We start from the raw sequence: 26,867 nt of genomic DNA, 5'->3' as shown, positions 1-26,867 counted from the left end.
CGAGCTAGGTCAGCCTTTTCAGAGGTGGTATTATTGCTGAGCGTGCGGTCAGATAACGCCATTGGGGTGCTGAAGCTGGGTGACCGCTGGGAAATAGCAGCCCCCATAACGTTTTCCATCTCTTCTTCTAGCTTTGATCGCTGCTGTTACCATTTCAAGGTGACAAACAGAGGACGACGCACCCACCAGCTGTGTTGGTCAACAGAAGGCTTCCCCATGTTCAGCCATCGTGACTGTCTCCGTGCCGTCAGTAACACCAAGGGCACAGATTCCTTCCAGAGCCCCAAACCTGCCTGCCCTGTGTTTAAGCTTCAACCACTGAGGACAGAGCTGATGCCGGGCAAGACTGTGGAGATGGTGCTGGAAGGCTCCTCCAGCACTCCCCAGGTGAGTTGCCCCACGAGGGCTGTGCCCTCCCCACCAGGTCACCTCCGCTGGGGCTTCTTCCGACCCCTTGACATTTGCCTTGGGAAAAGGAGCAAGCGCTTTCCAGAAACTGTTTTAATGCCACAAGTTACCATGGCAGCACCGGCTGCTTTCCTTGCTGGCCACCATCAGTGTTTCCATAGTCACCATAAACCCAGCTCGCTGGTACCAAAATGCTGGCTGAAGGGAATGTTGCTGCTTCAGAAGCAGAGGGCAGGTTACAGGGTGTCATGTGCTGAGGCAGAAAGGAAGGGCGGAGAAAATAAGTTACACTTAGGCTAGGAGCAGAGGCTGTAAATAAATGAAAACATGTGAGGTCATAGATGTGGTGAAAAGAGTGAGTTAAAAAAACCCAAGCACTAAACCTGTGAAGAGAGGGAGAGTCCGAGAGCAGCATCATTTTTCCTCTGCAGACAAACATGGGCAGAGGCTTGTCTAGCGCTGAGTCCTGGAGGAGAAAAACAGTGCGTGCCAGCCCTGATGGTCAGAGTGACGTTCATCCACGTGGGAAAGTGTTCCCAGGGACCGTTATAATTGACAGCTTGACTTGTTGTCGGTATTTCCATACCAGCTCACCCCAGACTCTCAGCCAGCCTTGGTGTCCCAAGGGCAGCCGGGTCTGGCAGCACCCTTGGGTGGCAGCTCAGCAGGGTCACGGGGTGTTCTCCCCCCCGGGCCCTTCTTTCCAGGCCAGGGGAAATCCCACTCTGCAGAGGAGCTGCCAGCTAACCCTGGTGTACGTTCCTTGGCTCTGGGACCGCTGGGCCCAGGTGTTTAAGCAAATGTGGAATGAATCTTCAGGAAGCTCCTGCTGTTCCTAATGATCTGAAAGGTGCTTGCAAGGGTTGCCTCAGTGGCAGCTTGCAGAAGGCTTGATCGCTCACCTAGCTGAGTGCCCTCATAAACAGGATGCAGCATAACAAGAGGAGGGGGCTATTGAGGAGGGCAGTGGCTGTAAGTTGCGGCAGGAATAGGGTCCGTGGTTGGGTGGCTAGCAACTGCAGCGTGTTTTGTGGATGCCCTGCCAGCACCTGCTTGGGTGACGCGTGACTCTTGCATGCAGGTGGTGAAGGAGCGGCTGCTGTGTCACGCCGTGGTGGGGAGCAAGGCGGGGAAGGCACAGATAATGCAGGTGGACGTCACGTGTGAGTTCGTTGATCCCGTTCTGCAAGTGTCTACCAGAGAAATCGCATTCCGGGTGGAGAAGGTAAGTCTCAGGATTGCATCCTGGCATTGAAGAGCGTGGCTGATGGCCGAAAGCCTGCAGGGTGTGCGTGCCTGTTAAACACGGGGGGGATGGGGACGGTTAAACCGCTTCCCCAAGTCCACGGGGCTTCAGCTATCGATTCGAGCCAGAGCAAGCTTTGGCCGTTACCACGAGATGGTTCTACCGCCGAGATGGTGATTTTGCTGCCCTGGGGTCGGGGACAGTCACAGCTCTGCCCTTCTCGAGGTGGAGGCAGGATGGAGCTGCTGCGCCAAGGGCACAGGTGAGGCAGTGGGACCCGCGAGCGCAGCGTGGCTGTTGCACAGCCGCCTTGTGCGCTGGGGCTGCCGGGGGGAGAGCCGATCGCTGCAGCTGAGCGATGCTAAACCCCTCCTCGCCCTTCCTGAGGTGCTTTGTGAAGTAAGTGAGGATGTTCTTAGCGATGAGATGGTTTTCTGACTTCAGCGAAGTAACGCTGAGATTGCAGCTGCTGCGCTGAGGGGGGATCGTAGCCACTTGCAGAGAGACACGCATTTGTGTAGTCAAGATGAAGGGAGGTTTTTGAGGCTCCTCCAAGGCATGGGGATGTCTGAACACCGATCCTGCAGGGAAGCTGAGAAGAATGGAGCTTCCTGCCAATTCCTCAGGCTGGTGAAGGAAAACTGTCATCTTTTGTCTCTCTGCCTTCCCTGCTCTTGGCATGGATGCTGGCTCTTTGCGTTTCCCTCAGCCTCACCTCCTTCAAAGGACCTGCAGTCATCCCTCAGCTGCAGTGATGACAACACCGATGCAAAACAGGAGCCCTTTAGTCTCTGGGTCCTGACTCCTCCATCATCTTTCCCTCTCCCACGCGGTGTCTGAAACAGAGAAGATGGTTCATTATTTAGTTTCTGTATTTTCAGGCCTCTCCTCTGGTTCCCAGGCTTCCAGAGAAGCACAAAATCCTGTGAGCGGGTGGTTCACACTTAATGAGAAGCTTTTCAGCTGTTCCTGATGTCTGCCTGTGTTCTGCTTGATGCCCTGTGCTCTAGTTTATCGAGTGCTATGACGCTGCAGCTGTTGGATATCGATACAGCCAGAACTAGTTTCCCAGCCACTGCCTAGTTGATGTGAACCCTGCAGGAAGGCCAGAGCGATGCATAAACAGAAAGAAATAGCTTAGGCTGAGCTTAACTGTGAGGCTACAGACACTTTGTCACTGGAGCAGGGACAGCAGGACACACGTTGCAACCAGACCGTTGAGGTTTCTAGCTGGCTGTTTGTGCGTGTAAATGTTCCAAGCTAACCTTAGGCTACTGCAGGCTCTCTGCTCCAGGCCAAATCCTGCTTGCTTTTCTCTTCTGACTAGCATCCCTGCTTTTGTGAGGCTCCTGGAGCCACTAAGGCTGTAGGAAATGACTGGGGGTGAAAATCGTCTTGTGCCATTCTGCCCAAGAGAGGGTAAACTGGAGACAAGCGCTCTGGGTTCGCTTTCTGCTTTTGACCTTGGTCAAGCAGCTGCCTCCTCTCAAGGTGCTGTTCCCTCGTCTGTATGTGAGACTGTTTCCCTGCCCCCTGGGGGATGCTGTGGTTTCTAAACGTGAAAAGCACCTGACGTTCTGAAAGAAAAACCTTGTAGAAGGGTAGAAACTAATACAGACAGTGACTAAGAGATGTGTGCAATTTTGGGGTTGAAAACTCTGAAATGCGTCGGAAGGGAAGGGAGGTGCGTGGCCACTTCAGGTTGTTTTCTTCTTGTCTCCTCTTTCTGTAGCTACCCAGTGACGTCCTCAGCCTACAGCATAAGCCTCTTTCTTTAAAAAACATGTCCTCCCTGCCGCTGAGTGTCGTCCTGGCCTTAGATCAACCCTTCAGAGTCTGTGATGCGGCCCAGCAGCCCCTCCCTGCAGATGTCCAGGTGAGCAGGACCTTCCCGCGGTGGGCTTTGAGGAGGAGGGATGTGGCGGTGCGTTCCTGTTGGGAAGTCCTCTGGCAGTGTCTTCTGCAGAGTCAGCAGTAGCCTGGCCCCAACTCAATCAGATCTGAAGTGAGCTGCTGGAAGAAACAAAAATACCCGAGTTGGGAAGATACTTCGTGGCTCAAAGCCATGAGGAGAAGGGAGCAGGCACCTAGGGCTGGGCAAGCCATGGAGTAAAGGTATCTCCTGGGACTTGCAGCAGCCGTCCTCAGCCAACCTCAAGAGCAGCTTGCTCTCTGTGAGGGCAGCTCTGCCTTCGGGAAGGCTGAGGATGCTCCTCCCGCTGTCGCCTGGCACCTGCCCTGTCGGTGGTGGAAGGTGCTGGACGTGGGCTGTGCTGGACACGTGCTGGTGGAGGTGCGGGCACCGTTCCTGTGCCGTGCCGGTGACTGGCCCCTGCGAGGCTGAGGCTGCCGTGCCGGTGCACTTGTGCTGTGAGGATAAAGGAGTTTCTCTGGAGTCAGGGCAGCAGCCCTGGCTTGCCGGAGTGCTGGTTCGGCTGTGTGTTTAGCACAGAGCCTCTGTGGGTCCAGAATTCAGTAGGACAGTATTTATTTCCCCCTGGTATCGATGCAAAGCACAGAAACGTGAGCCTGCAATAGTCTGAGGAGAGCGTGGTGCTTGCAGTCAGGCACTCGCTGTAAAGAACGTGCAGGGTGGGCTGAGAAGCCCACGCTGAGGTCATGCTTTAAGACATTGACATGTTCCATGCTATCCAGCCTTGGACTTCATTACGCTGGTGTTTGATCTTTTTAATCTCCTTGCAGCCAATGAAGCTGGAGGTAGGGGAGGAACGTCATTTCTCCATCGGATTTAACCCTGCTCACGAGGAGCATCTGAATAGCTGGGTGGCAGAGAAGGCTCTGAAGATACAGCTGCTCGAGCATCCTCGCGAGGAGCAGGTCACTGTTCGGGGAGAAGTCTTCTTCCCCAATCTCCAGTTCCAGACTATGGCCGTGGACTTTGGGTGCATCTTGAATGACACTGAGGTGGAGCGTTACATTGAGATGACCAACTGCAGCCCGCTTCTCGTCCGGTACCACTGGTCGTTCCTGACGGGCGGCCACACGAGCCAGCTGAGGTATGTGCACCGTTGCCCTCTCCTTGAAGCTCCTCTTCCTAGTGTCCTGTCTGTACCTGGCGAAGACCCAGGCCGTTTGCCTGGGATCTGGCAAGCAGCTGTCAGCTCTCCCTGGTGGGAATAACACCTGCCAGCCGTGGTCAGGCTAGATGCTCAGGGAAAAGGTGATCTCCGCCAGCTGGACGCTGGGGGGGAGACCCTGTTCTCCAGCCGAGCTGGGGCTGTATGACACTACTAACGCTTTTTGCTTAGCCCATACCCTGGAGTCCTGCTGTGCCTCTGGAGCTACAAAGCCACGCTTAGGCAGGTGGACGGTAACATCACCGGTTTTCCATCCCTGCCGACCCTGTACGTTGTCATTTCATCCTAAGAACCTACATAGGCGCTGCCACCAGAAGGACCTGCTGCTGCCCCGGTCCCTTGCTGCTGCTTTGCTGTAGCTCCCGTACTGGTTCCCCGGGAAGGAAAGCTGCTGTGGAGAGCTGTGCTCGCAGACCCTGGTGGCCTGAGGCAAACACCACCCTGGAGAAGGGAGTTTTTGTCTGTTAGCTGTTTTGTGAATGCGATGTGCAGTTGATTCAGCATTTTTCACCAAAACGGCAGGTTCTGCTGGGGCTGTAGGTCCAGCTGCAGGTGTCGGTGGGAGCGCTTGTCTGAGCATCCTTGGGAGGCAGGGCATCCAGCCCTGGTCAGTGGTTTCCAAGCCCAAGAGCACTCTTGCAGTGGTGCTGCAGCACATCTATAAACACATTTCTAGCAGTTCCTCCCGCTGTGGCCTCTCTGCGTAGTACAGAAGCCTAGTCTGGGTGGTTTTAATGACAGTAGCAACTGTTTTTTCCATAATGCCCTGGGAAACCGAGCAAAGTTAACCACTGCGCATTGAAGTGCTGCTATTGCAAATAACAGAGATCATAAATAAACAGTTTTGTTTAGGGAGTTGGAATTTGGCTTAGAGGAGACTGGGCACTGGCATTAGCCATGGCGGTGAGGAGGGCTTGGGGGAGAAGCTGTGGACACTGGGGTAGCCCGTTCACAGCGGGGTCTTACCAGGTAACGGCCAGTCTGGTGTGGCCCTTCATGCGCGGCGCCTTCAAGAACAGACCCTAAAATGCAGGGGAAAGTCTGCAAAAGCAGGTGCAAGGAGGTGGACAGGGAAAGAGTAACAGGGCTGTAAGCTTTGCTCGGAAGCCCCTGTCATCTCCTGGTAAATTAGATTAGGGTTTAATTACAAGCTAAGGGAAAAATCTAACGTTGATGATAGAACAATGCATATATTTTATGATAACAGAGAAACACACACATTGGAGCAAAGCCTGTGTGGAATGAATTTCCTCTGGGGCCACTTATTGGCCAGTTGCCTGTTTGTATCGACTCTTTTTTTTTTTTTTTTTTTTTTTTTTAGGGTTTTGGAAATGTGACTGCTGAATCAGTTTTCAGCTTTTAATTCCCCCATCTCCACTTAAGTTGGCTTTGCTGGACCTGAGCCTGCAGGTTCTTCCGGCAGACGCTGAGTCACCCAGCTCTGAGTTGGTAGCAGCTGAGGGTCCTGAGCATCTGGCAGGATAGCAGCCCCTGCTCCAGAGCGTTTGGCATAGCCCCTTTGCTGGCTCGTTAGTGCTGTGGACGTTAGGACAGCTCCCTTTTCTGCTCTGCATGTTAATTAAGCAGTAATGTGCTCGCTCTGGGTCCCTCGGCAGACACCATGTGATTCTCCATGTCAGGGCTGGAAATGAAGATGGTCTCCAGGCTATTAACACCTCAGATTGCTCATTAAGAGCCCAGCAGAAGGGCAGCATGTCAGATATTATTTCTGGTCTACATTAAGCACTGTTGCTATTCTAAATTATCAGATCAAACTAACTCGGTCTGACATCGAGGGAATCAAACATCAGGTCTCGTGAAGGCGAGATCGATAGAATTGAAGCGTCCACACTTCTAACCTTGCTGGAGCTGATTGCCAGAGACTCCCAGCATCAATCAGACACACACATTTATTTTGGCCAGGAGAGAAAAATGTTGTTTCTCTGCCTGGACAAGACTATTTGTGCTTAAAGTGGGTTTGTTTTTTTTGTTTCTTCTAATTGGTCAACCCATTTTTTCCTCCTTACTCTTTAGTCACTGCTGCTACTTTGAGCAATCGTATCAGCAACACAGTCCAGCCATTGCTGTGCGGTTAGTCATTTCCAGGGCGCGCACAGTGACAGTTGGAGGTGTCGGATCTCACTGCAATGATGTTGCTTCTCTGTCTCCGCGCTGCCTGGTCTGAATGTCAACAGGTGGTTCAGTAAATGCACAAATCTTAGCTCAGCAGAGGAATTTATCCTAGCAAAGAAATAGGCATCAGGGCATTGGGACAAAATGCAGTTTCGAGTTTGCTCTTGGCGAGGGCAGACCATCACCACCACCTTCCCCAGCTGCTGGCCAGGTGGCCCAGCTCAAGCCACGTGTTCCCACAGGGTGCACTGGGCAGGTTTTGAGTTTACTTCTGTATCACATTGTTTTGTTTTCAGTTTCAAACACCCTTGAGCTGTCTTGCTTGTTCCAAAGTCCCTTTTCAATCTAAGTCTGTTGGCCTGCAGGACAAATCAAAGTGCATCGTCGGGGTCCATAAGCCTGTTTAGATGCCTCAGGGGTGCATGGTCTCTGGTGCTTTGCCCTGTGACAGAGCTGGGGCTTTGTTGGGGGGCTTGTTTTCCCCCGGTACTTCGGCTGTGCCTAAGGGATGCACCAGCGTGTGGTTCCTGGGGGCCTGGGCAAGGATGCTGGGCGTGTGGGTGCCACGCACCAGGGCAGCAGCCTCAGCGCTGTTAAAACTCCTGCATTTAATGCAAAGGGGTGGTGGCTCCTGGCACGTGTCCTTGGTGCTGGCAGGACCTGCAGGGACCTCGGGCCTTCCGATCACCGTTCTGGGGTGTCTGTCCTGCTGGTGGTGGCTCTCGCACAGCCTGAGCTGGCAAGGTCACGTCATCCTGCCTGAATCTTCACGTGCGGTTTGCAGAAGCGGTGTGATTTCTGGCTCCTCTATTTTGGGAGGTGGGTGTGGGGAGTGGTGTGAAGCTGTGTCCTTAGGAGGCTCAGAAACCAAGAGACAGGCTGAGATGATTTTTTTTCCTAATGTCTCAGCGGTTTGGATGGTGGGTGGCACAAGGCTGTCCTGGCCCTAGCAGGAAGGACTCTTCTCTCCCTGCTGTCAGTGTGCCTGTGCTGCCATTGAATCCCCCCTGTTAATACCTGGATCCATTTTGTCTCATCTGACGGGTGGTCAGGTTGGGTGAGATGGACGCAGGGGGGTTAACACCTTGCTGTCAGCCCCTCCAGCCCCAGGCTGACCTGCTTATGTCAGGAGGCTCCTCATCTCCACTCCAGCGTGCTGGTGGAGGCACTTCCGCAGCCCTTTGGCCCCTCTGCTTTGGGGCTGGTGCCTTCTGCAGGTGGAGGAGCCGCTCTCTGCTCCTTGCCTTCATCCCTGCGTTCACAGCCTTGCTCTGAAAGTGCTGGAGGCTGCCCAGAAGGTCCCGATTCTGAGAAAGGGTTACCTCAAGCCTGGGCTGATGCCGAACATCTCATCATCTTGCCCTTCTTTCCCAGGACCAACCCCCTTTCCTTCAGTGCCAGGAAGATGTCGTGTCCTTGGGGTCAGCTTTCTGTTGACATCTCGGGTTCCTCACTCCCTTCCTTTTCATGTGATGCTCATTGTTGTTCTTTTTGACTTTCCCCCACTGGAAAGAGTCCCTGGCTGTGCTGCTTCACGCTTCTCTGCAGCAGGACTTGCTAATCACATCATCTCCCAGCACTGGGTCCCGGAGGGCTTCTACTTTAGAGGGAAAAATACTGTTGTTGTCTAGGCACCACGGTCTGGTGAAGTTGCCTCAAACCATTCTGTAGAACTAGAGGTACCTTAATAAATGATTATGGCTTTTCCATCTTGGGGGTTTCCCTCTCCTCGGGAGCTGTTACTAAGCCGCATTATTTATCACGAGCCACTCTAAGAGCTGCGGTTTCATTTCCTCACCATGTGCATCGTAGCGAGCGGTTCTGGGACAGCTGCCGCGATGACGGCCGGACCCAGGCGCCCAACGGGTGCGTGGGCTGGTGCGTGGCTGGAGGGTGTTGAGGTGTTCCTCTTGGTGGCCCGACACTGTGGGCATCTCCCCTGCCGCCAGGGAAAGGTAGCGTGCAGCTGCAGGCTGCCCAAAAGCACCACTGTCCCAGCTGAGCTGGATTTATCTCATCCTTACGGAGCTGCCCAAGTCAGCGGCCGCTGGAGGTGTTGGGCAGTTTGGTCGCCCGTCAGGGCCCCCCAACATGCACCCGGGTGCCTGGGCTGAGAGGAGCAGAGGTTGCGTGGGTGGGACCGTAGGTGGGCGATGCGCTGCAGGGCTGAGCGAGCGCCTTCATCCCCTCCAGCCCTGGTTTGTTCTTCCCCACGGATGGTGCCGAGCTGTTGCTCGGGGTCCCCGTGGCGTCCCAGCAGCAGGCGGAGGGAGGGCTGTCAGGGGCTCACCTGGGCGAAGCCGTGTTCTTGCATGTCGCTGTAGGGAGGGCAAGTCAGGCGGGATCTCTTTCAGGTTGTGAAGAGCAGAGCCTGTAATCCAGAAACGAAAACCAGCCTTAGATACTAAAGACAAATCTTTGTTTGGAGCCCGTGGTTCAAGGCACTGAATTCCCAGCTGTAAAAAATGTGCCGTGTTTGACTGCGGGGGGAACGTTTACGAATAGGAACAGCGGCAGGTAGGCATGGCCCGAGCGCGTCCCTCCACGTGGCGTTGGAAATCCAAGCAGAGCTACTGTGAGCACCTGCTGCAATTTCATACAGGGACCATAGTTGGAGTCATTTGGGAATTCTGAAAACGTTAACCCATACGCTTTTTACTGGCTGCTGTTGCTCAAAGGATAAACTCGGCTCTGTTTGCAAAACGAGCGGTTGAACTGCTTTGCTGAACCATTTGTCAAATTTGTCCTCCAACAGTTTGTGTTTAGAAAATGCTGGGGAGGTAATGATGGCATCAGGACGTGCCACACCGGTTAGAAGCTCGTTTCAGCAGAGCTGCAGCCTTTTTGGCGCGAGGTGCGGTTCGAGCTGCTGTTTTGCAGCCAGGGAGTACCTGCGGCACGGCAGGGAGCTGAATCTCAGTGTCGCGATTGGAATAGATTGATTAAAAATGACCAGCGTTTCCTTCCCCAAAGCACTAATTGCGGCTGCTTTGGTGCTCATCGGGGATCAATGGGCTGTTTAATTGTGAGTCTCTGCCTGGAGCCGCTTGACGTGTCTTCCCGTGTTCCTTGCGTGTGCGAAGGTGTCCCGTGCTGGGCTCGTGCCGGCTCCGTCGGGGTTCAGGCACAGCAGGCGGCGGGCTCCGTCCCTGCTCCTGCCATCGCCACTGCTGGTCCTGACCCGCAGCTGTGCGTAACCGCCCAGGGGAAAATTCAGGGTGAATACCTAGAAGAGCTGAAAACCTCCTTGCGGCACTGGGTCTGTGCTGGCTCATCACCATCCAGATCTGCCCCTTTGTGTCTCAGTCCCACCTTTTTGTGCAGTTTGTCCTTTTGTCTCCCTGCAAGGTGTTCACCTCTGATATCTGCAGTTCCTCATTGCAAGCAGTTGCCACTGCTGGACCGGCGTTGTCCCTGGGCAGCCCCCAGCATTGACCTGCTGCATCCTGGTTCTGGAGCTGCCAGGTCGGATCCATTCCTGGGCTGGCGGCACCAGTGCCCACCCAGGGGCCACGTCCTGCCAAGGAACTGCTTCTCCAGGTCTTCCTCCCTCCTGCTGCAGCTTCATGATTGAAGTTACGGTTTCTTCCAGGTTCAGCCCTCCAGCACCTAAACCTTTCATCAAACCCCAGCCACCAAAGGAGGAGGGAGCCTGCTCGGAGCACTCGGCATCTGCAGAGAGCAGTGTCACTGATGGATGCGTAGAGGAGCCAGCTGAAGCCCTGGGAGCAGTGGGGGATCCTGCCCAAGAGCCAGCAGATGCAGAGGACTCCCTGGAAGCAAAGGTAGATTTTCTTGTACACTCACTGTTTTGCGTTGCCTCCCCCAGCTTGCCACCAAAAAGCCGTGCTGGTGCCAGCGTCCCTTTTTTGCTGCCCTGCTGCCATGTGCCTTGAGAGTGGGCTGGGCAGCAGGGCCAGCAGCTGGACACGGGGCTTATGGGGAGGGACAAGTAGGGTAGTGTTGTTTGGAGAAGCCCATTCAGGTCCTCCTGACCTATGGTGAGGTTGGGGTTTTTTGGTTGGGTTTTTTTTGCACTGTGAAAGGAGGGGTTTTACCTGCACCGTGATGTGGAGGCTTCCAGTTCCCTTCCTCTGTCAAGCCCTGCCCAGTACTGGTCTCCATGTGCCATCTTCTCAGCCCCAGCTAGAGCCACCCGTTGTCACGTCTCTGCCTTCGCCCGAGCCCTGGTATTGCAGCGATGGCCACAGAGCTGCCTTTTTATAAATGGAGACTTGACAAAGTTGCTGTCTTTTCCTCTTAGTATGGAAAACAGCCTTTGGTCTGCTGACCTTCCTGGTGAGCCTCGGTGCTTTGGAGCTTGGCCTCGGTGCTAGTGGGAGCTGATGGCGCCTTTTGCATCACGTGGGACAGAGGCTGCTCCTGGGGCAATAAAAAAGGATATAGGAGAGCACAGGAGGTTCTGAAAGTGCCGGAGTTGGTGTTAAGTTCAAGGAGGGGGGTCGCACCTGCTGACATCTAAATATCAGTGGTTTTAATGTTGTAGCTCTGCACGTGTTTTCTGAATCAGGAAAAAGGATACCCGGTAGGCATAAAGAATAGCGCGGCTGAATGTTTTCAGATAGAAGCATGAAATCATTTTTGTGCCCTGCTTTGTTGCCATGTATGCACAGATAAAGCAGGGAAATTCAAGGGGATATGGCTAGGTAGGATCCAAAATTGCTTCAAAGGATACATCTGGGTTGCAGCGTTGTCTTCTGCTTGTGTCACTGTATCAAGGCAATGCCCATGTAGCCTTCCTGGGGAGGTGGGAGACCATAAGCCTGGGAAAGATGTGGGTTAGCGTCTTTGGGAATATGCCCTTGGCAAAGCTTTGCAGGCTGGAAGATGTGGAGACAACAGAAAGAGCACTGAGATGTGAGAAGGCTCAGCCCTCCCCAGTGCTTTATCTCCTTGGAGAGATGTAGCCTCTGGTTAGGTCTGAGGATGTGCTGTACATACCCTGCCCATGTCAGAGCCCCAGCGCAAAGCCCTCCTTCATGTTACCGAAGCAGCAGGTATTCTTAAACTTCAAGAGCAATCACAAAGCCCTTGCTTATAAATAGGGGTCAGAAGCCCAGGGACGAGGTTCCGTTTAAAGGATGGCACCTCTGAGGTTAAACACCAGCCCTCAGCTGCTGCAAGACAGAAAAACATTTCAGCTGCCTTTTTCAGGATGGTGTTATTCGAGAGAAATGGCGATCCTCAGCCCTCCAGCACTGATGAGTGCACAAGGGGAAAGCTAAGCACCACCTGAAATGGGACAGCTGTGCCAAGGACTTCTGAAGTCCTTATTTCCCATTTTTGACACTTCTCGCTTGCAGCTGCATTCCTATTATTGTCATGGAGAACCTGAGCTGTCCAGGGGTGGGGTGTTTGGTGCGTTTCTTGGGCAGGAGTGAGCAAAGCTGGGGTGGCATGAGGGTGCAACGTGCCCTCGAGGTCCCTGCCAGGACAGGGTGCTGGGAGCACCCCGCTTCCTCGTGCAAGCCGGTGGGTCCGAGCCCGCCTGCCGGTGTGACACGGGCTCCACCTGCACCTCGTGTCTCATCCGCACGGGTCTTGGACCCACACTCGGCTAATGGCACAGGCGTCCCCGTACTTGGTGTGTGCCTGTGTCCCATCTTAGCTGCTCTTGGCTCGATGAGGCGGTGGAGCCTGCAGCACAGTGATCCCCCTCAGCCCAGCCAGCTGCCTCCTGTAGCCCATGGTGCTTGTTTTCCAGCTGCTGCCGTCCGCTGCTGTGGAGCTGGAAAGTCGGAGGCCAGTGAGGACCCAGGAAAGGATGCGGTTTGTGGAGGTGGAGCCCCTCCCCTCGGGACCGGAGGAGGTAAGTGGGCATCTGTCTCACTTCCCCGCTGGGCTCCCAGCGTGGCAAGCAGTTACGTAGCCCCCGCTGCCACTGGTGGCCCTCGGTGCTGCTCACGGAGTGGCCTCGCATCCCTCCCAGCACGTTGCGCAGCGCTGCTGAAGCAACCGGCCATGTAGGGCTGACCGAGGGTCCTGCCTGTGCAGCGCCTGTGGAGGGTGTTATTCGTCTTGTTACTCATCAGGTGCTCGGTAGGAAATTTTTGCAGTAGCTTTTGCGAGAGCAGTGTGCGGGTCGGAGAGAGAGTGAAAAGTGTCAGGAGTTAGACGAGCTGGGCTGGAGTCCACCCCCAGCTCCAAGGGCTCTCATCTCCAAGTCTTGTGTTTTTCTGAAGGCAGTAAAAAGTGTTTTTAAAGGCAAGTTCTTCAGCTGAGAGAATGTCTTGCTGCCAGGAGACATCCCAAATTAATTTAGTGTATTAATACATTAATTAGTATGGGAGAAGATTTTTCCCAGGGTCTCTCCCACCGGTAAGTGGAATGGATGCAGAATGAGATTAGGGTGATCTCGCCTGTGATGAAGAGGCCCCTCCAGCCACATCTGTACTTTGCTCCAAGCCACGGCTGCTCTTCTGCATCAATTTCCACGCTCGACATCTCTACCTCTCCTCCCCTGCCTCCAGGTTTTTGATGTCCTGCCACTGTACGGCGCGCTGCCGCCGGGCAAGAGCCAGCGCGTCACCTTCACCTTCGTTGGCCGCACAAACATTGCTGCCCGTGTCACGGCGCTGTGCAGTGTGGAGGGAGGCCCGACCTACGAGATTGCGCTGAGTGGGGAGGCTTCGCTCATCAACTACTTCCTTGACGTGACGGAGATCGACTGCGGGCTGCAGGTACCGCACGCTTCTCTTGGCAGAGGTCCTTGTCTTGGAACTGTCGCCGGCGCGTTGCTGCCCACCTAGGTCTAGGGCGCTCTTCCCTTCCCAGCTACTCTGTTGGCTCTGTCGCTTGGAAGTACTGCCTTTGGGTGATACGTTCTGCATCAGAGTTGTTTTTTAATGGCCATCTCTACCCCCCAATAGTTGGGATTTCCTCCTCTTCAAGGTCACGAGCGCTGCCTCCCGGGACAGGCAAGGACCCTGTGGTGATCTCCAAAGGGACATGTCCCCAGGACCCTCATCCGCCCATCCGTTCCTAAAGCCTGAGGTCCAAGGAGATGCTTTCTTTTAATGCTCTTGATTAATCAACAAAATAAACTGGGGAGGAAGTTAACTTGGGCTTCCAGTCACTGCAGCTGGAGAGAATGTCCCAGAACAATTGGCACTTCTTTTCAGTTAAAATCCCCACAGACCCTTCCAGCTGTTGGCCCTGTTTGGCTGTTGCCCTGTCTGTCTCTACTTTTGCTTCTGTTTTGCTTGCAAATACTTGTATGCAGGTGCCTCTTATTCTGAAATGCCTCGATGCCTCCTCTTTTGTTTCAGCTGGCTGTTAGGTGACACCTTAAAGAGCAGAGGGCTTGTATCCCCTGGTTTATTTATTACTGCACCTCTACGTGCTGCCGTCAATAGTGTTCCTGCGTAGGGCTAAGGGGTACCCTGTGGCTGGGGGTCGCCCAGGTTAACCCAGGACACCGCAGTGCCTGTACCTCCCCTGCGCTCCCTGCTTCTGCGCTGTGTTCATGTGCTTTCAAGCCAGGGAAAAGGGAAGGAGACTCCCAGCAGCAGACCTGCGTCTGTAACTTCCCGCTCCTCTGTCTTCTCTCCAGCTGTTTAACAAAGTCAAGGAAGCGGAGGTCACCCTGCAGAACAGAGGGAAGGTGGGATTCACCTACGTGGTGCTCGGCTCCAGCGCAGCCGCTGCGGACAGCCCTCCGCTCGGCGTGCCCCTGGCCGTGCCCAGCACGGTGAGTAGCACAAGTGATTCACCCTGGCCAGGCTGCCCAGGAGAGGGTTATAGGGAAAAAAGGTGGTGGGGCAGGTGGAAAAAAAGAAAAGGAAGACAGAGCCACAAAACCGGCACGGAGAGCCAGGGCTGTAAGCAACTGCTGCTGGGTGGCAGAGAAGGTCGAGCAAGCGCGGTCCTACTAGAGCCCCTTCATGGCCTTTGCTGGTGGGTGGCTCTGGCATCCTGCAGCAGCCGCCGGCGGGAGGCACGAGGGCTTCGGTAGCTCTTTGGACCCCGAGTGCTGAGCTCTGTGGTTGTGCCGACACTGGAGCCAGACAGTGCAGGCTCTTGTGAGGGTCACCTTCCCCAGGTTGTGTGGTCAAGCAGGATGTACTCCCTGTCCCTGCCTGTAAGAAACCCCACCTGCCCCCTGCCAGCACTAAGCAGGGCTGAAATACTGTCTTGCCTGGGCATGAAGCTGCTTTGCCAGAAATTTTAGCAGCCCTTGTATTGGTCCCTCCTCCAGCTTTGCTGCTTTGCAGCAGTTTTGTGGGGCAGCGAGGGGGTCAGGGAGGATCGGGGCTGGAACAGCCAGGAGAGGAGTTTGCAGCATCCCGGCGCCCCAGCTTCTTAGTCCCATGTGGATGTCTTTGAGCTGAAGCAGCGTTCCTATCTTTGTCCCTTTTTGCAAGGGGAAGAGGAAGCCAAATGGCTTTCACATTGTTTTCATGCCCGTCTCCTACAAGGGATGACACACTGATGCCCTCTTCCCGCGGGCTTCCGAAGACGCAGCTCTGCTTGGACCCGTGCAGCCAGCTGCTGCAGCAGCAGCGTGGGTGCTGGCAGCTTGGCAGGGCTCACCTTTGCTGCAGCTGCGCTGTGCGCTGGAGTACGGGCTCAGGGGACCAAGTGGCAGGAGCTGTCCCGCTCAGGGGCTTCCCCTGCAGCGTGCAGGGGAGCGGGGAGCCGAGGGTCCAGCCCAGCGTGCAGAGGGCGAGCCCAAGGCGTCTGCGTCTGTGCCCGGTCACCCAGAGCCATGCTGCTGTCTGCTTCCATGTGCTCTCAATGTGGCTGGTGTGAGCCCAGCCTGAGGCTTGGAGAGCCTTTCTGGAAGCCCAGGGAGGAGATGTCCTTCCCAGCAACACCTTCTTCCCTAGAATTTGTCCTGGTCTGCTCCTGCATTTCCAGAGATGTATGTTTGCAGGTCGCTGTGAGTCTGGATGGGCTCACGCACCCCTGGTGTAACCACGCAGGCAGGAGATGTTTGGTTGGGATGATGAATGAGTCAGGCCCTTCAGCAGCAGCCTGGCAACCGCTGACGTGCAGTGTGAGGAGCTGCTGGCCCTGCTGAGGGCATGGGCCTTAGCTCGTCTTCCGCAGCAGCTGGTAAAAGAGCTTTTCTTTATTCAGTCTGGCCCTTGCTAGCAGAGGGTAAGCACTGTGAGCAGCAGAGCTGCGCTCCCGCTGAGCAAAGGGCAGTCTGTGCTGTGGGAATGCAGCCTTACGAGCCCTCTGAAGGACATACTGCACCCTGGTGTAGGAGGCTCGAGCTTTTAGGATACGAGAAAACTAGAAGGCCGTGTTGTCTGACGTTTTCTTCCATAGGAGAAGCTGTTTTCTCTTCTCAGTGTGCCTATCGCCTGAGCCGTCCCCCCACCAAACGCTCTTTGGTGCATTCCCTCTCTTGTCTCCCATGCCCTGCAGGGTTACATTGGACCTGGCAAGGAGCAAGTGCTCAAAGTCTGTTACCTGCCAGGAGTGCCTGGAGTCTTCTGCAGGGCTTTGCAGATTCAAGTGGGTCACCTGGAACCAGCAAGCATCACCCTGAGAGGAGAAGGGACCCTTCCCAGGATCTGCTTGGACCTGCCCAGGAACATCAGCGGTGAGCACTGCCTCTCTGCTCCGCGGGAAGGTCCCCTGGCTTTTTCCCCATGCCATATGCCCACAGGGCAGCTCACCCCCACCCCCACCGAGCCTGGAGGTTTCAGGGCTGTCAGAGCAACACTCAACCCTCGGGTTGCTTCCTGGGTCTCTAGCAGGTGAGCCCATGTGGGCTTTGCCCCAGGAACCACCCTGCAGAGCTTGCCAGCATATCTGTCGGAGGCCTGGGAAGGTGGCGGCTGGGCAGAAAAGCTTGGGGAAGCTGTAACGCGGGCTGGCAGGGATGTTGGCAGGGTTGGATTTGCCATCGCGTTGCAGGGGATGGGATGCTCCTCTGTAGGGGGGAAGGTGGGTGGTAGTGAACGTCAGGATTCAGAGAGGAGCAGCAGCATCCACTTCCCATAGATTGCTCAAGGAGTTTGTTTCTGGGAGAGGCCAGCATCAGGGGAGTGGGGCTTCCCAGCTTAAGTGGGATTGGCACGGCGTCCACGCTTCTATTTGTGGATCGCTTCTTCCTCCAGGAAATGCAAAATACGAGAAGGTCCTCAAAGAGGCCAAAGAGAAGATGGCAAAGGACAGCCAGAGAGCTGAAGCAGTTGCTCTGGGGGAGGCTGCAGCCGCGGAGCCACCCAGGGACGACGCGGACACCGCGGTGAGAAGCCCCATTTGGCATGTGCCACCCTGCCCCTGTGTCACTCGAGCCCTGGGCACCCCGCAGCAGGCTTCCTGGGGCCCTGCTGGCACTTGGGACCTCCCTGCCCGCACCTGGCCACGACCATGTGTCAGCTCAGCGCTGCGCCAGGGCCTGCCCAGCTCTGGCTGTTGTCCCTCCAGCAGATGCACCAGCTCCCCGACTGCCTCAGGGAGAGCTCCTGAAGGCCGTGCTCAAGTGACTGAGTTCCCGGCACTTTGAAGGAGCTGCGGGTCGTGTCTGAGGGGTTTGTTGCTCACGACCCAGCTTACCAGCAGCAGCCTGACTGCGCCCTGGGGCTGTGCTGTCAGCGGTCATCTCCAAGAGGCATCAGCTTTCTCGTGGCTCCCTTTCCAAGAGAGCTGCTGTCCAAGCTGCTCTGGCACTGGTTGGGGGCAGGCAAATACTCGGAGCTCTGGAAGGTTCCTGGCCTGCCTGTCTGTTTGTCTGGCCAGATCAGCTTTTATGACAGTGACTGGGCAGGCGAAGGTGCTGGAGTCTGTTTCCCTTGAGATCAGGTCTTGACTAAGGGAGCAGGAGGTGTCACAGACGCTGAGCAGCGAGGCAGAGGGACTCCATCGCCCCTCTCAACAAGATCAGGGTGGGATCCTCTCTCAGAGACAAGCCTGTGCCTTGGGCAGGACCTTTGCTAACCAGCCGCTCTCTTTCCTTGCCTCAGTGGGACACGCAGCTGCAGCTGCAGGTGGAGCAGTTGCTGATAGAGGAACATGCCCTGGAGCAGCAGAAAGCTCTCAGCTCCGGCCCCCCAGAGGAAGCGGCCTTTGACCAGCGTGCTCGTCGGAGGCTTCTCAAGTTAGTAGAGACTCCAGGTGCCCCGAGGGTGACACCCAGCAGTGCACCCCTGCTCCCGAGAGCTCCTGGTGTCTGCAGAGCTGGCAGTAGCTGGGCACTGCAGAAAGGGTCTGACCCTGGTAGCTTTGACGTGCTCCCTGTGAGCAGCCGAGTGTCCTCACTTCATAGTGCCACCCTGGGGTGCTCAGCTCCCCACAGATGCTGGGTTGTGCTCTTAGTGCTGAGGGGGTCCAGTGCAGACCATCCAGCCCCTCCAGACAGCACAGACACCGTCCCTGCTGACCAGCTCTGAAAGAGGCAACTCAAAGCTGGCATCTTTGTTCCAACTAACAGGCCACGCTAAGCAAAGCCAGCAGGGAATCGCACGGGCTGAGAAACCCTAAAGCAGGGGGTGTAGATGCTGGTGGGACCGTAGGGCTTGCCTGGGTGACTTGGTCCTTCCCTCTGCTCCTTCCTGATGAGGCAGGGGCACGGTAGGCTCCAGTTCAGGAAGAAAATGCTCTGCAAAACAGACCACTTATGCGCTTTCCCGAGTGGGATTGCTCTGGAGAAGGAGCTGCCCTTGAACGCTGTCGGTGCCGATTCCTGCCTTTCCCGGGGCTGCTCTGGGGACAGACCTGGCTGCAGAGCGGGGAAGATTGCCTGTGCAGGCAAATCTCATTGCAAGGTCCTGAAGCGATTTCAGGCTTGGGCTGTACACCAGGTTAGCAGTTCCACTGAGGCCAGTGGAGGTCTGGTGGACTTAGCCACAGTGGCTCTTTGTAGCCGAGGAGCTGCGACCAGTTAAACACAATTTTGTGTTGAGGTCCCAATGGTAGCTGATAAAACCTAGGACCTGCACCCTCCATGACTTAACTGAAGTGTTACTACCAGGTGGTCAGGCCTTGGCTTTCACAGGCTTGAGCTGGGTTTTTACAGCAGCAAATACCCACTTTATTTGTGTCTTCTGTCCACCTGGAAATGTAGCCGGGCTGTGGTTTAAGGAATGTCTCTCTTCCTTTCAGAGTTCAGCTGCCTGAGTACATCCTGTACTTTGGCTGTGTCATTCCTGGTACCCTCCGCACGCACCTTGTGAAGATCACCAACCCTGGGCGGTTGCCTGTGTCCTTCCTCGCTGATAGACGTGCCTTGTGTGGCACAGGTAACCAGTGCTGGAGGGACCTCCCGTGGGCTTGACAGATGAGCTTAAGTCACTGGGTGTGTGTGGGGGCGTGTTGCGTGCCTGTTTGTACAGCTTTTTTCTTCCTGGCTGCCCCCTGCTCGGTGCTTTAGAGCCTGAATTCTCCTGGCCAGCAGTGCCCAGAGACCTGGTCTGCCTGGGACTGCCCTGACACCTCATTTCAGGGACTAGGTGGGCTGATCACCTTGGTCACCTCTCATCATCTTCTGCTCTTGGCTACCATGAGTGACAGCCGAGGTTTTGTGCTCTCTGTGGGCTCGTGTTGCAAACGGACGGGACCCTTTGTGGTTTGGAAGTGCTTTGTTTAGACTTCATGATGTCATAGCCCTTCAGTTGAGCCTTTATTGAGAAAAGAGCCTGTGAGATCCTCTGGTGTATCAAAACAGGCTTCCACGACAGGCCCTGAGGCAAGGCTGTGTCCCATCAAACGGTGACTTGCTGTGTCTGAGGGGTGGTCAGGTGTCTTCTCTAAGTTGTTGTCCAGGGAACACTGCAGCATGGGGGAATCTTCGTTGGAAATTCTCCTTCGGGGAGGTCTGTGCATCCTTCTCTGAGATGCCCAAGGAAGGAATTGCTGAAGCTCAGCCTGATGGGTTTCATTTTTACCATGTGGACCTTGGATTCTGGCTGCGAAAACGCTTTCTCCTTGGGCGGTGACAAGGGAGAAAGAGCAGCAGGCTTCTCCGGGGTACAAGGGGGTCTTTCGCAGAGCTGCCAGCCAGGACGCCCGCGTGGCCTTAACGTGCTTGTGACACACAAGCGACATGAGATGTATCTCAGCTGCTTTATTTTCATCTGTTCAAGGTTTCAGTGTGGATCTGGACCATGTGAAGTGCCTGCCCTGCTGCAAGACTAAGACCTTCAGAGTGCGCTTTGACCCACAAAGCGCCAACCTGCCACTGGGAGAGGTGGACGTGCTCCTGCCCATCAAGGTACCACCTTTTGGGGCAGGCAGCAGGCTGGACACAGCAGCAGATGTCACCTGGTCTCTCAGCTGGATGTTCTGTCCTTCACTAGGTAGCAGGTGGCCCCACGTTCCATGTCCGCCTCCGTGCCGACGTGACTGTGCCGTCCCTCTGCCTCTCCAGGGACAGGCTGGAGTTCTCCGCTGTCCAGTGTGGGCAGTGTCGGGAAGAAACTGTCCAGCTCCACAATCAGCTCCAGGTCCCCTGTCAATGGTTCGTCACCGTGCACGAGCCTGTTAAGGTAAAGCACAGACAAGGTGTGACACGTAACTTCTTGGTTGGGTTTTCTTTGCCTCTCTTGCCCTTTCTGCCCCCGTGGCTGCCTGGGCGCTTGGGCTACAGCTCGGCTGAGGAAGCTTCTGAGGGTACGGGGCAAGGCTGCTTCGCCTGGACCTGTTCGTTAGCTGATGCTTCACTTCTCTGCCATCTTCACCCATTCCTCCTCCTCTGAGGACAGCGCCTCCCCATCTGCCTGCCCTGCCTACACATCTTTGCTCCCGTTTATGGTGCCACCAGGTTATGGTGGCCACGTCTGGTTTGGACGTGGGTGCTCTTCGCACCGTGGCAGTATCTCAGAGCACGGCAGGAACCAAGAGTCTGTCCCCACAAAGGCCACCTCACACGCCTGGTTTCTGTGCCCAGGTGGACAAATGCTTGTCAGCGAGCATGCGTCGGAAGCTGCTGCAGGAGTTGGAAGCCAAGCCCCGTGTCTTTGAGGCACTGCCCTCGGCCGGAACCCTCGCTCCCGGACAGCGATGCAACATGCGAGTCAGGTTTTCACCCGTGGAAGAGGTGAGATTGGCAGGTGTCACCCCGCGGAGGTCTGGCAGGGCAGTGTGGAAATGAGAGCCCAGCGCAGGGGATGAGGTCTGGCCTCCGCATGGAGCTTTCTGCCAGCCCCGTACCCGCTGTGCCCCAGTTTCCCCTGTAGCGCGCACTTCTGAGAAGCGCTTTGGAATCCCCACAGGGAGTTGCACAGGGAGCATCCAGGCTCGGCGGTGTGGCTCCCTCTCGGCACATGGAGGAGATCCACCTGTCTCCCCTCACCTTCCACCTCGTGTGGGCATATCTGCAGGCTGCAACGCCCCGGCGCAGAGCAGCTGGCATGCTCGCGGGGGACAACCCTGGAAGGGCCAACCTGGGCTAATCCTGCTGCCGGTACCAGCAGACAAAACAGCCGCCAGACACCTTCCTGGGCACGGCGGGACTGTCACCTGTAGCGGTACACTGCCAGCAGTCCCTGTGGCTCTGGCCCAACCTGCCTGCGTGTTCCCACGCGGTCTGGGAGTCAGCTTAAGCGATGGAGCATTCCCAAAGGCAGTTTGCATGTGGCCACAGTGACTTGGAAGCTGGCAGTGTGTGACAGCATGGACACAAGTGCTTCCATGCCTGGGAACAGTCCCAGGGACGGTATAATTGCTAGTAGGGATGCAACCAGCTTGTGTTGGGCTTTGGCCAGAGCCAAACGCTGAGCAGAGAAGATGACCCTTATTTCTAGCCAGCGAGAGCTCATCTGCCTCTTGCGTGGCTGGTGTTTGCCTGATGCAGCAGTGCCACAGCTGTGTCTGGGCAGCGTAACCCCGAGGACCTTTCTCATGAGCGCTGCGCTCCCTCGTGACTGGGTGAAAACGTGTGGCAGACTGTTTCAGATCTGACACCAAACAGCCAGTTACACCTCACCCAGGATCCATCCCAGTTACCTGGAGCCAGCATGCAGGTGCTGCAGCCTCTGCTATAATTAAATACCTGTTTTCCATTCACCTTAGAGGTACCGATGACACCGCTGACCTTGGGGCAAGGGTTGAATTCCAGGCCCTTGTCACCTGGGACTTAGCGCAGGACCTTTCTGTGCTTCTCTCTTTTCAGAAGTCCTACAGAAGGAGGCTGAAGATTAACATTTGCCAGAGCAGCCAGCACCTCCAGCTGCAGGTCTCGGGACAAGGTCTGGAGCCGCAGCTGGAGTTCAGCCCCCCAGTGCTTGAGCTGGGACCGGTGCTGCCATACAGCCATGGGGCGGAGGGGACAGTGGTGGTGAAGAACCCGTGCGAGTTTCCCATCGAGTTTTACTCGCTGGAGTTTGACCAGCAGTACCTTGAGGAGGAGCAGGTGAGCGGGAAGGTCTGGTCCCCGTGTGCGTGCTGCCGTAGCTTCACAGTGCTGTGGTGGCATTCCCGGGCTTGCGCCAGGGAGATGGAGGCAGTCCCCAGGGCACAGCCTGGTGGCACTTGAGGGGCAGCCAGCCCTGCTGCCAGGCCGAGGGGGGTGCTTGGGTAGTCCGTGCTGGGAGGAAGGCATGGGGGAGAAGACTGGTTGGCTGGGCAGTGTGTTCGTGTGGTCAAGAAACCCCTCCTGTATGTGGTTTCTCGTCCCTCCGCACACAGGTCCTGCGCATGCTGAAGGACTACGACAGCCGCAACACCTTGTTGCTGCCTCTGCGTGGCCCGGGTGAGAAGCTGCCCCCAGAGGTGCTGGAGTACTCTCAGGACCAGAAGGGGCTGCAGGATGATCAAGCAAAGCCCAAGACTGGGGACCCAGCGGGCCAGGACAAGGGTGAGGGTTTGGCATGGTCTGTCCTGAGTGTGGACACAGCAGGGAGTCCAGGCTGCGTACCCCGAGTTCTCCATGACCTCATTCTCCACGGAAAGCCCGTGCTTTTAGCAGCCGCCTGTTCCCCAGCTTGGTGGAGGAATTGCTAGGTGAAAACCTGTGGCTTGTAAGACGCATCCTCTCGCAGCTCTGAGTGCAGCTAAAGCAAGCTCATATCTTACTGCCACACACTGGGGAAATCATCAGGGTGTCCCCTTGTGTCCCTCAGCCACAAAGAGCAGGCTCAGATGAGTTCTTCAGCCTGTAGGACCAAGTCTAATATAACGAGCTGGTTTAGATTTGTTCCTTCGCGGCAACACAAGCACAAGCTCAGAATACCCCTGGGCAGGCTCCTCGGTGCCTTGGGAGTCTCCCTCCTTAGGAGAGTTTTGCTTTTGCTTGTGGCCCTGCAAAGTGGGAATGGCCAAGAGCAGGTTGCCATTCCTTCCCCACGTCCTTCCTCCTCGGCCAGCTCTGAAGGTGCCTGGCACCTGTCAGATGGGGGCAGAAAGCACTCCGCTGGGGTTGTTGGCAGCACCTCACCCCGTAGCTCGGTCGTTCCCCCCTCCCTTTTCGATGAAAGCCAGTCCAACAGGGTGAATTCAGAATCTGAATGTGGGGAAGAGGAGGAGGAAGGTGTTAAGGAAAGACGCGGGACGGGTGGTAACCCGAAGCTCTTCACCTATTTTGTCCATTGTGGCAAAAGGGCCCCAGCGGTGGACTTCAGTGCCACCTCCATTGCTTCACTGCAGCCTGGTGCCATCTCCCTCGGGACTGTTCCCAATGCCCAGTTGCACCTGTCACCCCCCTTAGGCACCAGGACCCGGGACCAAACTCCCATGAGGACCGTGGGGAGGGTTCATGGAAGATGTGGCCCAGGCCTCCTGGGTGTTGCCAGATGCTCTTTCCTCCTCCTGCCACCCCACTTACTGTGCTCTGAACAGGCCCCTTCGCCAGCAGCTGGATCTGCGCGAGCCTCGAGGACGGGCACGATGAGATCTGGGCTGTGACATTGCTTGCAGCAGTCTCCTCTCCCAGGGTCTGAGGGGATGGGGAGGGCGATCAGGGTCCCAGGGAGGCAGGAGGCTGACTTTTCTACCTGGTTCTACACAGCAGAGCACCAGCAGAGCACCAGCAGCAGCAAGGAGGCTGCAGGAGAGCTGGCCGACAGCCCTGTCCGTAGGGCCATCGCCCGCCACCTGGGCATCGATATCTCTGCCGAACGGCGCACAGGCGGAAGCCGCAGAGGGATCGTCATCATCGTCCATGGGGCACCTCGGACAGGTGCGTGAGCTGTTGGCTGCAAGGAGAGCGGGAAGCAGGAGAGACTTATCCTGGTGGGCCGTGGTGCTTGGTCGGCCAGTTGAAGCGAAGCGAGGCAAGCCACAGCTCTGCTGGTCCGTGAAACGGTCCCAGGCCTCTGCCTAGCTGGTGCCAGTGGTGTGGCTCATCTTGTGTCCCTATAGCTAGGCTCTTGTCCCCCCAGATGGGGTGGCCATGTCGCTCTTGCTGCATGGGACCACATTGCCTGGTGCCCGTGTTTCCTCATGGGAGCAGCCCCTAGCCCATGCTGACCCCCAGACTGCGCCCAGCTGGCACCCACCAGCACAGGGTAGCGAACGGTGGTGGTGGGCCAGGGCTCGAAACAATGTCCTGGCCCAGGGCTGAGGTCACACCACAAGGGACAAAGTCCTGGGCTGAACCGGAGGTGGAGGCGATCCACCTGGCTCTGGAGTTCAGCGCTTCTGACCGTGCTGAAGCTGCCTCCCTCGTGGTGTCCCCTAAAGGGACATGTGCTTTCTGAACGTCCTTGAAACCTGCAAAGCCTCTGGGGGGGCTTTCCAGAGCCTGTCGCTGAGAATGCTTCACCTGCAAATGTCACCAAGCCGCCTTCCTCTCTCTCTCAAGGAAAGACAGCGGCAGCGGTCGCCCTGTCCAAATATTACGGCGCTGCCTGCTTGTCCATCGACGCCGTGGTGACAGAAGCCATCTCTGACGGGAGCAGCGCGGCAGGGCTCCGTGCCCGGGAGCTGTGCATCAGGGCTGCCGCTGAGCAGAGCCACAAGGAGACAGAGGATGAGGGTAAGGAGGAACACTGGGCGCAGAGCGGCGCTTTGGAAACCCACCACGGCCACCTGCTTCTGCTTGCTCCAGAGGAGTTTGGCAGCCCTTGGGTCTCTTGGGGAGCACGGGTGCAAGCGTGTAGAAATGCAGAGCCATTTCATAACACAGCTCGGGTGAATAAGAAGCTCTGTTTTGAGGGGTCAGACAAAGGCATTTTTACTGCCTCTGGGCTTCTTGACACACGTTCCTTTTTCTGGGAGTGGTGAAGCACACCCGTACCTTTCTCAGAGCTTTATAAACACATTTTCTCCGAGCTGAATCCAGCTTGCTCCCTGTGGCCATCAGGCAGAACTGCTGCCCGCTTGAACAAGGAATAACCCTCCGAAGTGGCTCATTAAGCTCTAGGTGACTGACTGTGAGTGTGGCTTCACAGACATGAGAGGAAGGGAAGAATAACCTCTTGGAGGAGTTTTGGATGAGACGCACTGCAGATGAGCTCTTTTTCTCTGGAAATGTATTTTTTTTTCCCCCTATACTGACACTGTCAGGTTGCGGAGCTGGCACGTGCTGTGCTGTGCTCCATGTGAGACTGGAGACTTTGGGGAAACTTTCTTGGGCAGTTGTTGCCCTGAGCTCTGCAGGGTGAGGCCAGACGCTGGCCTTGGCAGGGGACGTTTTACATTGCTCAGCTTTGAACCTGGGTGGTTGGGAGCTGGTGGAAGGGAAGAGGCTCTGGGTGCCAGGTGGGGTTATCCCAGGCAGAGGGTTTAGCTTCCATGGAGATGGGTGATGCTGCTGGGGCAGGGCTGCCCGTTACAGTCTCCACGGGAGAAGGCAGGATGGGTGCAAGGTAGGAAAATGATGGTGCTGGGGGACGAATCTTTGGCTTGATCCATAGGGGAGCTGCTGTGCAAAGTGTTACCTGTGTGCATGTTTATTAAGGAGGGACACGGGGCTGTGCACGACAAACTCTCTGGCCTTTCCGTCCTCTCTCAGCTTTATCGTGCTAGTAAGGGAAGCAGGGCAGGAGCTGCTTCTGGAGAGCAGCGCTGCTAGTGCCCAGCAGGCTGGGGGACAAGTGCTGTGTCCCTGCCAGGGGTGGAAGGTGCCTGCTTGCTCCCCGCAGCACCCATCGCCAGCCCCGCTGAGCCGTCTGTCCCCTCTGCAGGTCACAATGCAGATGTGTCTCTCAGCGTGCAGTGCCGCGCCAAGGCCGGGCACAGCTCAGCGCTGCGCCAGTCCAGCTCTGAGGAGGACGGCAGCCTGCAGTCCCCGAGTTCCCAAAGGCCGGTGAGCACTGCAGCAAGCAAGAGGAAGCCGCATGGCCGTGCATCCCAATCCCGGGAACAGCATCGAAGGGATTCGACAAGCTGCCAGGTGAAGCGTGATCTGCGCTGGGTAATGCCTGGGTCCTTTCTGTTGCATCTGAGAAGCGAAGGGGCTGCTTAGAGTGGGGGCTGGTGTGTGGGTGTGTGGTGCAGAGCGCCAGCTGGGCATGCTTGGGGTGGGAACAAACCCCTGTGCTCTGGCAGAAATCTCGACTGGGCCTCAACAGTTTGTTGGCAAAGCGCAGTCCTGGCTAATGTGGCCGCAGGCAGTGGGCAAAGCTGCGGGATGCTGTGCCGGGGGCTTGCAAGCCACGGGATGTGTCCTCCAGGGTTGTCCCCTGGAGCTGCTGGCCTGCAGGGTTGGTTCGAGCCTCCCGCTAGTGGGAAACCCTGGCTGCAAGCCCAGCAGTTGGAACTGTTCAGGGGTTACCCAAGTGGTTTGGTTTACTTGTGGCGTTCAACATTGCAGGGCTCCTCCATTTCTCATCTCCACCCTCCCCTTCCCTGCGTCCCTGCGCAGCGATGGCTGAGCATCGGTGGCAGCACAGAGGGAGGGCTGGGCTGTCTGAGCTGCGTGCTGCCCGAGGACTTGCTGGTGGCCATCCTCTCCGAAAGGCTCCAGGTACGTGGGGTGGGGTGGGGTGGGGGCAGATGCTGCGTTCCTGCTCCGCAGAGACAGGCAGCGAGGCAGTTTGGAGAGGAGGTCTGTATCTGCTCTCGGAGGAGCCCCGAGCTGCACGCAGGGATCCTTGGGGGAAGCTGCAGATGCCCCAAGGTGGCAG

At 56.4% G+C, this 26,867-nt stretch overlaps 1 pseudogene across 1 annotated transcript in view; it reads left to right on the top strand.

The window, feature by feature from the left end:
• LOC308057289 (hydrocephalus-inducing protein homolog) overlaps nt 1-26,867 on the top strand; it is a 66,311-nt pseudogene that overhangs the window by 20,138 nt on the left and 19,306 nt on the right. Inside the window, exons 9-28 of the transcript in view lie at nt 132-387; nt 1,490-1,633; nt 3,387-3,530; nt 4,358-4,791; nt 10,478-10,670; nt 12,611-12,715; nt 12,939-12,945; nt 13,279-13,586; nt 14,459-14,596; nt 16,282-16,616; nt 18,967-19,103; nt 19,947-20,074; nt 20,160-20,348; nt 20,750-20,899; nt 21,974-22,213; nt 22,489-22,657; nt 23,807-23,977; nt 24,602-25,019; nt 25,951-26,047; nt 26,207-26,707. The product of the transcript in view is annotated as a hydrocephalus-inducing protein homolog (transcript). The remainder of the gene's footprint in view (nt 1-131; nt 388-1,489; nt 1,634-3,386; nt 3,531-4,357; nt 4,792-10,477; nt 10,671-12,610; nt 12,716-12,938; nt 12,946-13,278; nt 13,587-14,458; nt 14,597-16,281; nt 16,617-18,966; nt 19,104-19,946; nt 20,075-20,159; nt 20,349-20,749; nt 20,900-21,973; nt 22,214-22,488; nt 22,658-23,806; nt 23,978-24,601; nt 25,020-25,950; nt 26,048-26,206; nt 26,708-26,867) is intronic.

The sequence above is a fragment of the Falco punctatus genome (genome assembly GCF_963210335.1).
Source record: "Falco punctatus genome assembly, contig: scaffold_76, whole genome shotgun sequence".
In the NCBI taxonomy this organism is placed as follows: Eukaryota; Metazoa; Chordata; class Aves; order Falconiformes; family Falconidae; genus Falco; species Falco punctatus.
This window is presented reverse-complemented; position numbering and strand designations above follow the sequence as displayed.